We start from the raw sequence: 12333 nt of genomic DNA, 5'->3' as shown, positions 1-12333 counted from the left end.
ACTTTACCATTGCTTCACACGCTCGCACTACATTCCTCCGCCATAACAGCTTGCTTCATCTTCCCAATCAGATGCACTTTTATCACGTACTTCTCGCACTAAAACGTACGGAATCTGAACACCGGTGCATCGCGAGCAGGGTAGTGAACATCCCCTCCCCAAGTTCAAACGCGCGACAATGTATTCGAAAGGATACTGGTCCCCCGCCCCAACTTAGTCACTCCACCGCAGCTACGTAACCTCCGCACCCAGACAGTCTCCCTGATCCCGCTATCCCGTGGTCACCGGGCACCACACTGCCAGCAAGGCCCCGCAAACCATATTGTCGTACAGCTGTACTACTACGCTGCTGCCACCTGCCGACACGCACGCGAGTGGCCAATGGGAAGGGAAAGGGATAAGATCATCCCTGCCAGGTCCATAAAATAGATCACAGCATCTAGTCATAAGTCCCCGTGATTTGAACCCAGCCGCAGAAAGTTCAGTTGGAGAAGGCGGGCGCGCGAGAGAGAGCGCGAGGTGTAGGTGGAAGTGGGTGTGGAGCTGCTGCCCCGCATACCGAGCGACCCTCCTCCCCTCACACGCATCTCGTTGCCTTGCCGTTATTATACTCGAGATACCTTTAGCCCTTACAGGAAACAGGTGCAACGCGGCCACATGGCACTCCGTACGTGATGAATAATGCCAGGCCGACGCCATCCCAAGCAAGATGGCGGACCAGAACTCGTACGTAATACTTCCTCAGCCGTTCCTTTGAAGTGAAACTAATATTTGGATAACTCATGTCTATTCTTTTGAACTAAAGAACACGAGCGTGATCTCCAGCTAAGGGTTCTTTGAAAAATCCAAGTTCAACACCAAATATATATTTAAACAAATTGCAGATCATATTCAAATGCAGTTCTATATATAGCCTTAAAATGAGATCGCATTAATTGCAAAAACTTTGTGCTCGACAACAACACTCGAGCATCAAGCAGGGTTAGCCAAATCCTTCCAAAAGCAAGAGCATCAAATGAAACACGACATCGCTGTTTTCCGTTGTTCGTCTCGTCGCAGTAAAATAATGTAGTAATTAATGGTAATTCATTTAACAGTGACTTCATAATATACATCCTAGATAACAGCGTGTGACAGACCAATCATCTATGTATTCATGTACATATATATCTAATATTGATAAAAATAAATATTCCTAAGCAAGCCACCCATAACCCTCTTCCTCTCTCAAGTCTCCCAAAAACGAGATAGAGACAAATCTAAATCTAAAAAAATAGCTTCCAAACTTTCAGAACCGCAGCCTCAAGATCCCTCCCCAGCCGATAGCGCTCAGGTGGTGTTCCCCACGCGTCAGCCCGGCCCTTATCTCGCAACGATAGCCACCACCCCCTAGCAAGGGTCAAGGTCCTAGCGACAACGCAGACCCCATCGTAGCCACCGCAAAGCCGCTTCCAATAAGCCACCACGGCCTTTCCGACTTTCCCCGCAGCCTATGTTCGTCTCGGCTGACGTACTTCCTTGACTTTTAAGTTTACTGGCAGACCCATGCATACCATACCGTCCCCCTACAAGGAAATGCTCAAGCGAGTTTCCTATGAACATCATAAAACCAAATGTCGACATCCGTGTGTATAAGGCTTAAAATCCAAATATTGAAGTTCCCTTCACATGTACAAGTTATTTTTATCTACAATCACACCGCTGCAAGGCATTTATTTTGTAACTATAAAAGTCAATCGGAGAAACAAGTCTATGATAGATAAGGAACTGTATACAACTACACTTCAAGTTCAGGAGTAAAAAAAAATATATATACATACATACCGCTTTATTACACAGCACAGATAATAAATATAAAATGTTTGTACATTAAAGAAATGCCAAGCTGCGATATGAATATTCAGCATGGTTTTGTATTTGTCGGTAAATCGCTAGACATGCAAAAAACTATTACTATAGTCAATGCTAATAATGTTGACGTTACTATTGCAAGTTACTGTACCGTAATTAAATTATCAATATGATTAGTTTTACTCATTACTGCGAGCATTTTCTCAAACGCTCGGTTTCATTCTTTAGTATCAAAATTATCATCTTTACTGTTACAACTAGTACTCTAGCTATAGCAGTACTCTTGGTAATGCTATAAACTACAGACTAACAGCAGGCTCCGAGCATGCCATGCCTGAGCCCCTGCAACAACATGGCACTCGACACGCCCTCACACCCTATGCGATCAGGGAAACAGACGGCGGACGCACTTTAGCAGGAATGGATTTGCGGATTTTTGGAAGTGACTGTGGAACTGCCTTTATTTCACGAACATTTCTATAACGAATACCGAGGTATTTTATTCCTTTCCTTTCCTAGCTCTCCCTCCCATTCTGGACGGTTAGGATTGAAAGTATGATGCATGTGTATGTGTATATGTATATATATACATACATACATACATATATATATATATATATATATATATATATAATCTCACACACACACATGCATGTGTATATGCGCGCGCACACGCACACGCACACATTGTATATATCAATATATCAAAATGTACTGTGTATACCTTCAAGTATACACTTGAAGGTATAGACTATAGAGATGAAGATATATAAATACATATCTTAATGTATAACCAAACTTAGGGCACACGTAAACTAGGATATATAGGTTAGTCAGGTAGAATTGCAAGCTATATGTAGGCATTGTAAAATCATACGGCCATTATAAAACTGGTGAGCAATGTTAAACACCGCCCTATTGCTTTTTATCATGGTTCCTGACATCCCACTCTCAAGCGACACCAACATACACCTCTAAGCAATATAGCGACCCACTACTTACTAATTGTAGAGTGTAAATGTAACGGAAAATGCTTTAAATCCGTGTCAGAGAGGTACCTATACGGAAAAAAAAAAAAAAAAAAAACAATGAAGTCATTTTCATGACTAGGATTTAAGCGCTTCAACTTCTGATCAAATTCCGGTAAATACTGCCTAACTTGCAAAAAAAAAAAAAAAAAACTGTCTGTAGATGTTTGGCATTAAGACCATAAGCTCAACTCAATAAAATTTACACGTACATATACTGCCCAAACTCACTCTTGTGACTTCTGCTGCACACCGATGGCTGCCCAAAGTGCTCAACCACCACGAAGCCATTCCTTGAATATTTGGTGCTCTTCGCGAAACAAGAGGAAAAGGAAAACAGGCAAATATGTAGTACTAGCAATTGATGCCTCGTTGACTACGTACTAGTGGAACTATCTAATGTGTAGATAATAGTCTAAGATCACAGTGGAACATGCCACCCTATGAATCCCTATGCATGTATACATGTATGCGTATAAACAAGTTTTAATTTATACTTTATATATATATATATATATATATATATATATATATATATATATGTGTGTGTGTGTGTGTGTGTGTGTGTGTGTGTGTGTGTGTGTGTGTGTGTGTGTGTGTGTGTGTGTGTGTGTGTGTGTGTGTGCGTGTGTGCGTGTGCACGTCCGTACGTATGTTACGGGTGAGTGTGTGCACGCCCGTACGTATGTTACGGGCGAGTGTGTGCACGCCCGTACGTATGTTACGGGCGAGTGTGCGCGCGTCCGTACGTATGTTACGGGCGAGTGTGTGCGCGTCCGTACGTATGTTACGGGCGAGTGTGCGCGCGTCCGTACGTATGTTACGGGTGAGTGTGCGCGCGTCCGTACGTATGTTACGGGTGAGTGTGCGCGCGTCCGTACGTATGTTACGGGTGAGTGTGTGCACGTTCGTACGTATGTTACGGGTGAGTGTGTGCACGTTCGTACGTATGTTACGGGTGAGTGTGTGCACGTTCGTACGTATGTTACGGGTGAGTGTGTGCACGTTCGTACGTATGTTACGGGTGAGTGTGTGCACGTTCGTACGTATGTTACGGGTGAGTGTGTGCGCGTTCGTACGTATGTTACGGGTGAGTGTGCGCGCGTCCGTACGTATGTTACGGGTGAGTGTGTGCACGTTCGTACGTATGTTACGGGTGAGTGTGCACGTTCGTACGTATGTTACGGGTGAGTGTGCGCGCGTCCGTACGTATGTTACGGGTGAGTGTGTGCACGTTCGTACGTATGTTACGGGTGAGTGTGCACGTTCGTACGTATGTTACGGGTGAGTGTGCACGTTCGTACGTATGTTACGGGTGAGTGTGCGCACGTCCGTACGTATGTTACGGGTGAGTGTGCGCACGTCCGTACGTATGTTACGGGTGAGTGTGCGCACGTCCGTACGTATGTTACGGGTGAGTGTGCGCACGTCCGTACGTATGTTACGGGTGAGAGAGTGCACGTCCGTACATTGGTCACAAGAACTCCCTCACTAAATAAATCTGACTCAATCAAATCAAGGCATCTTCAACATCTCCGAAATGGAGGCCGGTTCGTGGCTGGTGTAAATACATTCTCCCTCTCCCGCCTTTGGCCAACTTTAGAGCCTTTCTACTACGGAAGAAACTGCAGGACACGCCTCTCACCAAACAAAAAAAAGGTAAATTTTGTGCGTGTCAGTGAACCCCCCCTCCTACACTTACAGCAGCATGTTAGGCCTACCGTGATGTTGCGTCATGACCCTTAAACGCGTCACACACACAGACACACACACACACGCCAAGAAGCCTTTCTCTTCGAATCCGCCACCGCACTCATTAGCCTAGAATTCGCCGTTACGAAAATAAAACCTGATGCTTTCGACTTATTAAACAGTTATTCAATGGTCCACATCGGACTACAAGGTCTAAACTCTCCTTAAACGCCCGGACAAATATCTAGCTGGCTTCCCATCAACGCCAGCTGTTCGCCGCCCCCCTCCCCAATCCTCATGCGCAAACGAAAAAGTCCCCAAAAGCAAAATTGTAAAAATAATAATCTATTCAGCACAGCTCTCAAAAGCGAAGCGGCAAACGGCTTAATGAAAACACGAAAGGCAAAATAAGCTCCTGGAGAGCAGTGAGGGTTGAGGAGGAAGCTCGCAGATGGCAGCACCGCCCAGCGAGGCCACGTGGGGCTGGGTTTAACATGGCGGCGGCCAGCAACACACCCACCGCCGTCCACATACACACACTTCCAGCTATTGCACACGCACTAAACACGTGATCATTAACAAAAATACTAATTTAGAAAGCTTAGGTTGTAAAATTACATGCGGGCCGACATTAAATACATACAAGACGGATAGTGCCCCGGGTTTGAGTAAATTTCAGACAATTCGAACGAAAATAGTCATCCGCCATTTCTCGCCACCAAGTAGATTGGTAAACATGCACTTACATCGTTCTTATAGAACAATGCTCCACATATGTACCCTCCAAGCAATGGATCTGATTAAGTTAGGAGTGATTTCGTCCAATTTTATGCAATCGTCTCATTCTGAAAAATTACCAAATAATCTTACAATCCACTTAACACTTCCGCTCTAAATGACTATTGAAACGCTACACACACTGATATTTGAATAGTAACAACGTCTACAGCTTGTCATTTTAACAGCGCTATTCCTCTTTACATACTACCGAGGAACAAAGTTCCCATACATACCGCCCATGCTCCTGCCGAGATGCTTCCCCCGGCTATTATGAGACCCGGAGAATCTCTCTACCCCGTTATGGGTTCAGTCAGGTCACAAGTCAGGTCACAGCTGATCCAGCCCTAATACAAATATAGCATAAGCACATGGCTCCGTTCGCAAAAGTTTTGCAAGGCTCTTTCATACAAAGGAATTCAAACGATTTCTCGGATGTTTTCGGAAAACACCAAAGAACTGTAGGCAGAAAAGTGTTGGCGACAACCTAGAGGTGGTATGCAAGAATGCCTCCGGGTCATGGCGGTTGCAACATCCGGGAACTAGCGACTGGAGTGTGACCTCCAACAACTTTCTCTATCCGACTTATTTCCTTGCTAATGCCACAATCGGCGTCGTTTTACACAAAATAGATTCTTCGTTATATACTTCCTGTAGAAAGTAAGCAATGGTGAATAAAACGCGTTCTCAATACTTTAAAACTAGAGGGAAGCTTTATATAACCGTGAGCGCTATCACCACTCCGAGCACTGTAAATTTTATACTTAAAACGCTAACAAGAAACACCTGCACGTGAATACATACAAATGCATACAACCCTTAAATAAGAAGCAATCTTTTGAAGTCTCTTCATGTTTACTCATCACATATTCTTGCCGGAACTTGGCCACATGGCCCAAAACATGTTTCCTGTAGCCGAAAACACTGTAATAATACTCACGTTTCATTGTAAATCGCCTGGTTACATCGTCCGGTTTCTTCGAGGCCTGTCTTAACGTTTCCTCCCAGTTTGGATCAAGTGTGCTAACTCCTTTTAGCCATCACAGAAACACCAGTGAGTGCTACCCTTACAGAAACTCACAAGATCACACTATCACCTCAGCATATTCGATTGCAGATCGCAGCGCAAGAACACTGTTATAAAACACAGGAGGGGCAAGCCACCAACCCTCTCTCTATGTAACACGGTCACCACCACCGGCGACACACAGCGCACGGGAGCCGGCCCACACCACCAGGATGGAATGTGGACTGCCTCACGGCTTATGACCGAGCCGGGGCCCCGCCACCCACCCTCCCAGATTCAGCCAACCAGCCAACCCGTCAGCCGGCCGCCCAGAACCACCCGTCTGCCGGCCTCCTCGCTACCAAACAACTTAAAAAGACTGCTTTTAAGCATTACATACTACTCCTGCTTTATCTCATGGTATATTCAGATTCTGGGAACCCGGATCGGCCATGCAACATATTGGCAAGCAGTTAGTTAGCCACGGCTTGCACCAAACTATCGCCTGGCAGTTCCGTCGTTGGCCGCCATGAATGACCATGGGAAGCGAACGGCCATTCCCCGAGCCCTCATTTTTCAATTCCGTTGACCGACAAGGCACCTGAACGACCGTCGGGTAGTGATATAACAAGAATACTTCAAAAATATAAATTGCAATCTTAGGACAATGTAAAAACTGCTGTTATTACATTACCTACACTCGAGCAACAAACAGGTGTGGTCGAGAGGCGTGAAAATCTCGCTCGCGCGCGGACGATCAGAGCAATAGACACAAACCTACAAAAATGCGGCAGAGAGAGAGGAAATGGAATAGAAGGCATGGTCAAACATCGCGAAGGAAGGTAATCTCGCCATGAAGACGTTGACTCAGTAGGTCACGAGGGCGCGGGGAGGACGCAAGGTCGTCCACCTCCGCACAGCCCGCTCCCCCAGTAAGGAAATGTATGGCTGTTTGTGCCATGCTTCAGCACCCGCAAGCACACACAGGCAAGCGAGAACCTCTCTTGCCAGAACGCGCAAATCCGAGCCGCATTCTCGCCGCGATCCAACGGCATTTCTGTCACCTGCCGCAACAGGGTTGTCCCCTAAGAAACAGCGAGGACCCGCATCTCGAGGCGATCGCGTTCCGAGCTAAGGGACGCAAGTGTACGGTCAACCCAGCTCAAACAATCGGGATTAGGAATCGTAGCTACTCTGTCACAATTTAAAAGCTATTACACCCTTTCTCTATGCATGCTTTAAGGTTAATACAAAAATTAGCATTTATACAATTCCGTACTCCCAGTAAAAGCCTTTGATTCAACTGAAACGAACCCCCAGATACCTAATAGAGGCCGCGCCATAAAGCCAGAAAACAAACAACCAAAACTGGGAATCATAACTTCCAGTATGACAACTCTCGAGACTGCCTTGAGGTAATACCAGGACATCATTTCAGAAAATGCGGAAATAAACCTCTCCCCTCCATTCCCGCTTCCTAATTTTAGTGCGTTGTTTCGAAAAAAAGAAAACTCCCATCGTGTCCATTTGTGTTCAAAACAAATACTAAGAAACATAAATCTGCTCACAAAGGATCAAAATGATAGAGCTGTACGGATGAAATGTCACCGCTGGCGACAGTAGGCAACCCAAGCCGTGTAGGTGGCAACGCTGCCTTACAAGTGAGACTCGTTCTACGGGCGCGACCGTCTGGCCCACGCAGAACATGGAGGAGACCTTACACAATGCCCTCTTCGCCTTATATAAATTATGAGCCTCTGCAAACAACATAAACGCGTCTCTATGTCATTCCCACCGAACCCCCGACCAGATCACAATGAAACGCGAGGCAAAGGCTCTCTCCTCTGCCGCCAGCGTGCCGTGGGACCTCCCAAGAACCTGGCTGAGTCATGTAAGTAGCTGGCGACCCACTTCTCGCCGTTTGTGAAGCCATGTGTACTTGCTAACGCAGTAGACTTGTCAAAATAACACAGGCCTTCTCACATTGTGGAGCGGCTTCACGTCTAGTACGCGAGGAAGTTTGGGTCTGCTTCCTGGACCATGAGGAATTACATCCCCCCGCCTCCACCGCTTAAATGAAAGTGACTTGTCATGCATGCATTACCAAGAGAGAAAGCATGCTATGCCGCTATGATTTTTCGCACACTAACGATATAACATTTACATGAATACAGACACCGAGGCCATTTATATAGTCACCAGGGTATTGCTCTGATAAAGAAACATCAGTAAATAAAACCCGAGTGCAGGTCGCCTTCACCGCAACACCTACATACATAAAACTTTCATTTTCTCCATCTCGACCTAGTTAAAAATACTTAACCATCAAACAAATGAAAAAAATATATATACACACTGACAATACTTACAAAATGCATCTCACTGTACATGCTTCCGATAGCTAATAATACACGCAAACCCAGCGAACTCGTGCACTCGAAGGGGGAGGAGGTGCCCGAGCCTCCGCCGCGGGTCATCTCAACTCTCCCTTTCTCTTGGACAAACATGATGGCCGAGAATTGAAGATAACAATGCCACGCCCTCGCCTTCTCACTTAATGTGCGTTTATCTGCATGTTTATGCGTGTGTATATGTATCTGTATGTGTGCATGTATCTGTATGTATGTGTGCATGTATCTGTTTGTATGTGTGCATGTATCTGTATGTATGTGTGTGCATGTATCTGTATGTATGTGTGTGCATGTATCTGTATGTATGTGTGTGCATGTATCTGTATGTATGTGTGTGCATGTATCTGTATGTATGTGTGTGCATGTATCTGTATGTATGTGTGTGCATGTATCTGTATGTATGTGTGTGCATGTATCTGTATGTATGTGTGTGCATGTATCTGTATGTATGTGTGTGCATGTATCTGTATGTATGCGTGTGCATGTATCTGTATGTATGCGTGTGCATGTATCTGTATGTATGCGTGTGCATGTATCTGTATGTATGCGTGTGCATGTATCTGTATGTATGCGTGTGCATGTATCTGTATGTATGCGTGTGCATGTATCTGTATGTATGCGTGTGCATGTATCTGTATGTATGCGTGTGCATGTATCTGTATGTATGTGTGTGCATGTATCTGTATGTATGTGTGTGCATGTATCTGTATGTATGTGTGTGCATGTATCTGTATGTATGTGTGTGCATATATCTGTATGTATGTGTATCTGTATGTATATATGTGTATGTATCTATGTATATGTGTATGTATCTGTATGTATGTGTATCTGTATGTATGTGTATCTGTATGTACATGTGTGTGTATGTATCTGTATGTACATGTGTGTGTATGTATCTGTATGTACATGGGTGTGTATGTATCTGTATGTACATGTGTGTGTATGTATCTGTATGTACATGCGTGTATGTATCTGTATGTACATGTGTGTGTATGTATCTGTATGTACATGTGTGTGTATGTATCCGTATGTATGTGTGTGTATGTATCCGTATGTATGTGTATGTATCCGTATGTATGTGTATGTATCCGTATGTATGTGTGTATGTATCTGCATGTATGTGTGTATGTATCTGTATGTATGTGTGTGTATGTATCTGTATGTGTGTGTATGTATCTGTATGTATGTTTGTGTATGTATGTGTGTATCTGTATGTATGTTTGTGTATGTATATGTGTGTATCTGTATGTATGTTTGCGTATGTATCTATGTATATGTGTGTATGTATCTGTATGTATGTGTGTATGTATCTGTATGTGTATGTATCTGTATGTATATGTATCTGTATGTATGTTTGTGTATGTATCTGTATGTATATGTGTGTATGTTTGTGTATGTATATGTGTATGTATCTGTATGTATGTTTGCGTGTGTATCTATATGTATATATGTGTCTATGTATCTGTATGTATGTGTGGATCTATGTATGTATGTATCTAAGTATATGTTCGTATCTATGTGTTTCATCTAAGCATCTTATGTAATGTATGTCATCTAAATACATACGCATGTATATGTATGTATATATGTGATTTATGCATATGTGTCATCTATGCATGCATATATGCGTCATTTATGAATGTATGTATGATGGATGTGTGTATCTATGCAGGTATCTGCATCTGTGCATGTTTGTAGGTGTTCCATCTTTCTTTTCCTCTTTCGAGGCTTCCTTATCACCATCAACCTACTCGCCACATTTTAGCACTCTGTTTTCCCCAACTTTTTTTATCCTTTCAGACTCCTTTCACCCTGCAAACCTGCGGTCCTGACACCCCCTTATAATACAAACAATTTCCCACACTATCAACGACTATGGCCAAGGCAACCACCTCCTTCACCAATATTGACCGGACGCTAACTACGCACTTCGAACCACTGAAGCAACCTCAAGCGACGTTTTGTAAATTTCAAAAGAACTAATTCTATTCACGTCGGGCTCGCCTCCCATCCTGTTTTAATCTGCCTTGCACTAACATGTACTTGCAACTAACCCTCATTCGTGTGACCGCAAACGTTAAGGGTCCAGACAAGGACAGTGGTCATCGGGCATATCCTATTAATGATACATATGCAAACACAAAACACACTTAATAGGAACAAGCAAATGACTTTTAGAAACAAAACACAACGGCACAAACACACATTTCTACATGGACATGTACCTATGTTTAAATTCACTTTTTTACACGCAAATATACTTTTTACATAATAACCCACACATTACACATACAAATTGTACACACAATTTTACAGTTTTACATACACTCTTTTACACATCTTTACATACTTTTTTTCTTACATATTTGACATTTTACACGCACACACACTGTGATATAGAGAACCAAACAGACAAACTCGCATGCAAAGGTCTAGTCAGCAAGGTTTTAGAAGTGTCACTGCTTTGGTAGGGTTTCACTTCAAGATCCGTAGCTCCACGAAGTCACGAAAAAAGACAACGTTCTCTACACCTGCACTTCTCGCGCATGGCCGTACTATAATAACTCAGAAAAAACACAAACAAAGCACATCCTCTCGCTTCCTCTTTCAATCACAATGCTACACACTTCATGCCGGAAACGAGTTTCGGCAAGTGTATCTTTCCACAAGGGTAATAGCTATCCGCTCAACGTTTCATTATTGGAGAATACCGTGTGTATATTTCCCTCATTTATCGTGTTTTTTTTTTTTTAATAAAAAAATAAAATGCCTCGTCAAAGAGTATTGTCCTCTAAATTAAATCACTTTCGTTTACCGATAATACTACATGAGAAACAAGCAAACAAAAAACAAAACATAAAACTTGGGGGTATTTTAACGAGCAGTTCTCTTGACACCAATTCATTACATATCCGTTATAAAAGGTTATATAGTCGCCCCCTGTGCGAACGCTGAAGTTGCGACTACCAGTCCAGCAATTTACTAGGAATTAATAGGTATCTGAGTCGGGACAATAGGAAAGCAATCAGTTATGTGCATGTGTGAACCGAGCGCTTCACTGCTGGCATTTCACAGCCTCGTAAGAAGTGAGACGTGAGACACTATAATAATATTCGTCCATCTATGAAATGTGACGCAATAAAACTTGTGTGTTGTATTTACTTAAAATCCCAATATATCTAACTGCCAAGATGGAGTTATTCTAGATACACAGTGCGCTATAATCAGGAAATACAGAAGATATCTAAACTAACTATAACAAAAGTATACTACAGACTCTCATCTCAAGACATGCCGCCGCATGGGTGACTGCGACAACTTGACCGGTCACAGCCGCTTGTTTCCCACTACCACAGGGGTTCATGCTATGGTCACGTGTTACATCAACTGATGTAATCATTCTCATGGAGGACGCGTAACTGATACGTACTCACGTGATAACATACATCATATGCCCAGTTTCATATACTAAAAGATCTAAGAGGAAAGCTGCACTCTATCGTCGTCTTGCTGTATGTATTTCATGAAGTCCTGCGAGAAAACACTTACTTTCTTTTTTTCGCACGCA

The 12333-nt window shown here is 43.5% G+C and overlaps 1 protein-coding gene across 1 annotated transcript in view; it reads right to left on the bottom strand.

Annotated features, from left to right (window-relative positions):
- The window catches only part of LOC113825716 (eukaryotic translation initiation factor 4 gamma 1), a gene marked incomplete in the record, with an annotated part of 212391 nt that overhangs the window by 15472 nt on the left and 184586 nt on the right, over window positions 1-12333 (bottom strand).

This window comes from Penaeus vannamei, chromosome 40 (assembly GCF_042767895.1).
Source record: "Penaeus vannamei isolate JL-2024 chromosome 40, ASM4276789v1, whole genome shotgun sequence".
NCBI classification, from domain to species: Eukaryota; Metazoa; Arthropoda; class Malacostraca; order Decapoda; family Penaeidae; genus Penaeus; species Penaeus vannamei.
This window is presented reverse-complemented; position numbering and strand designations above follow the sequence as displayed.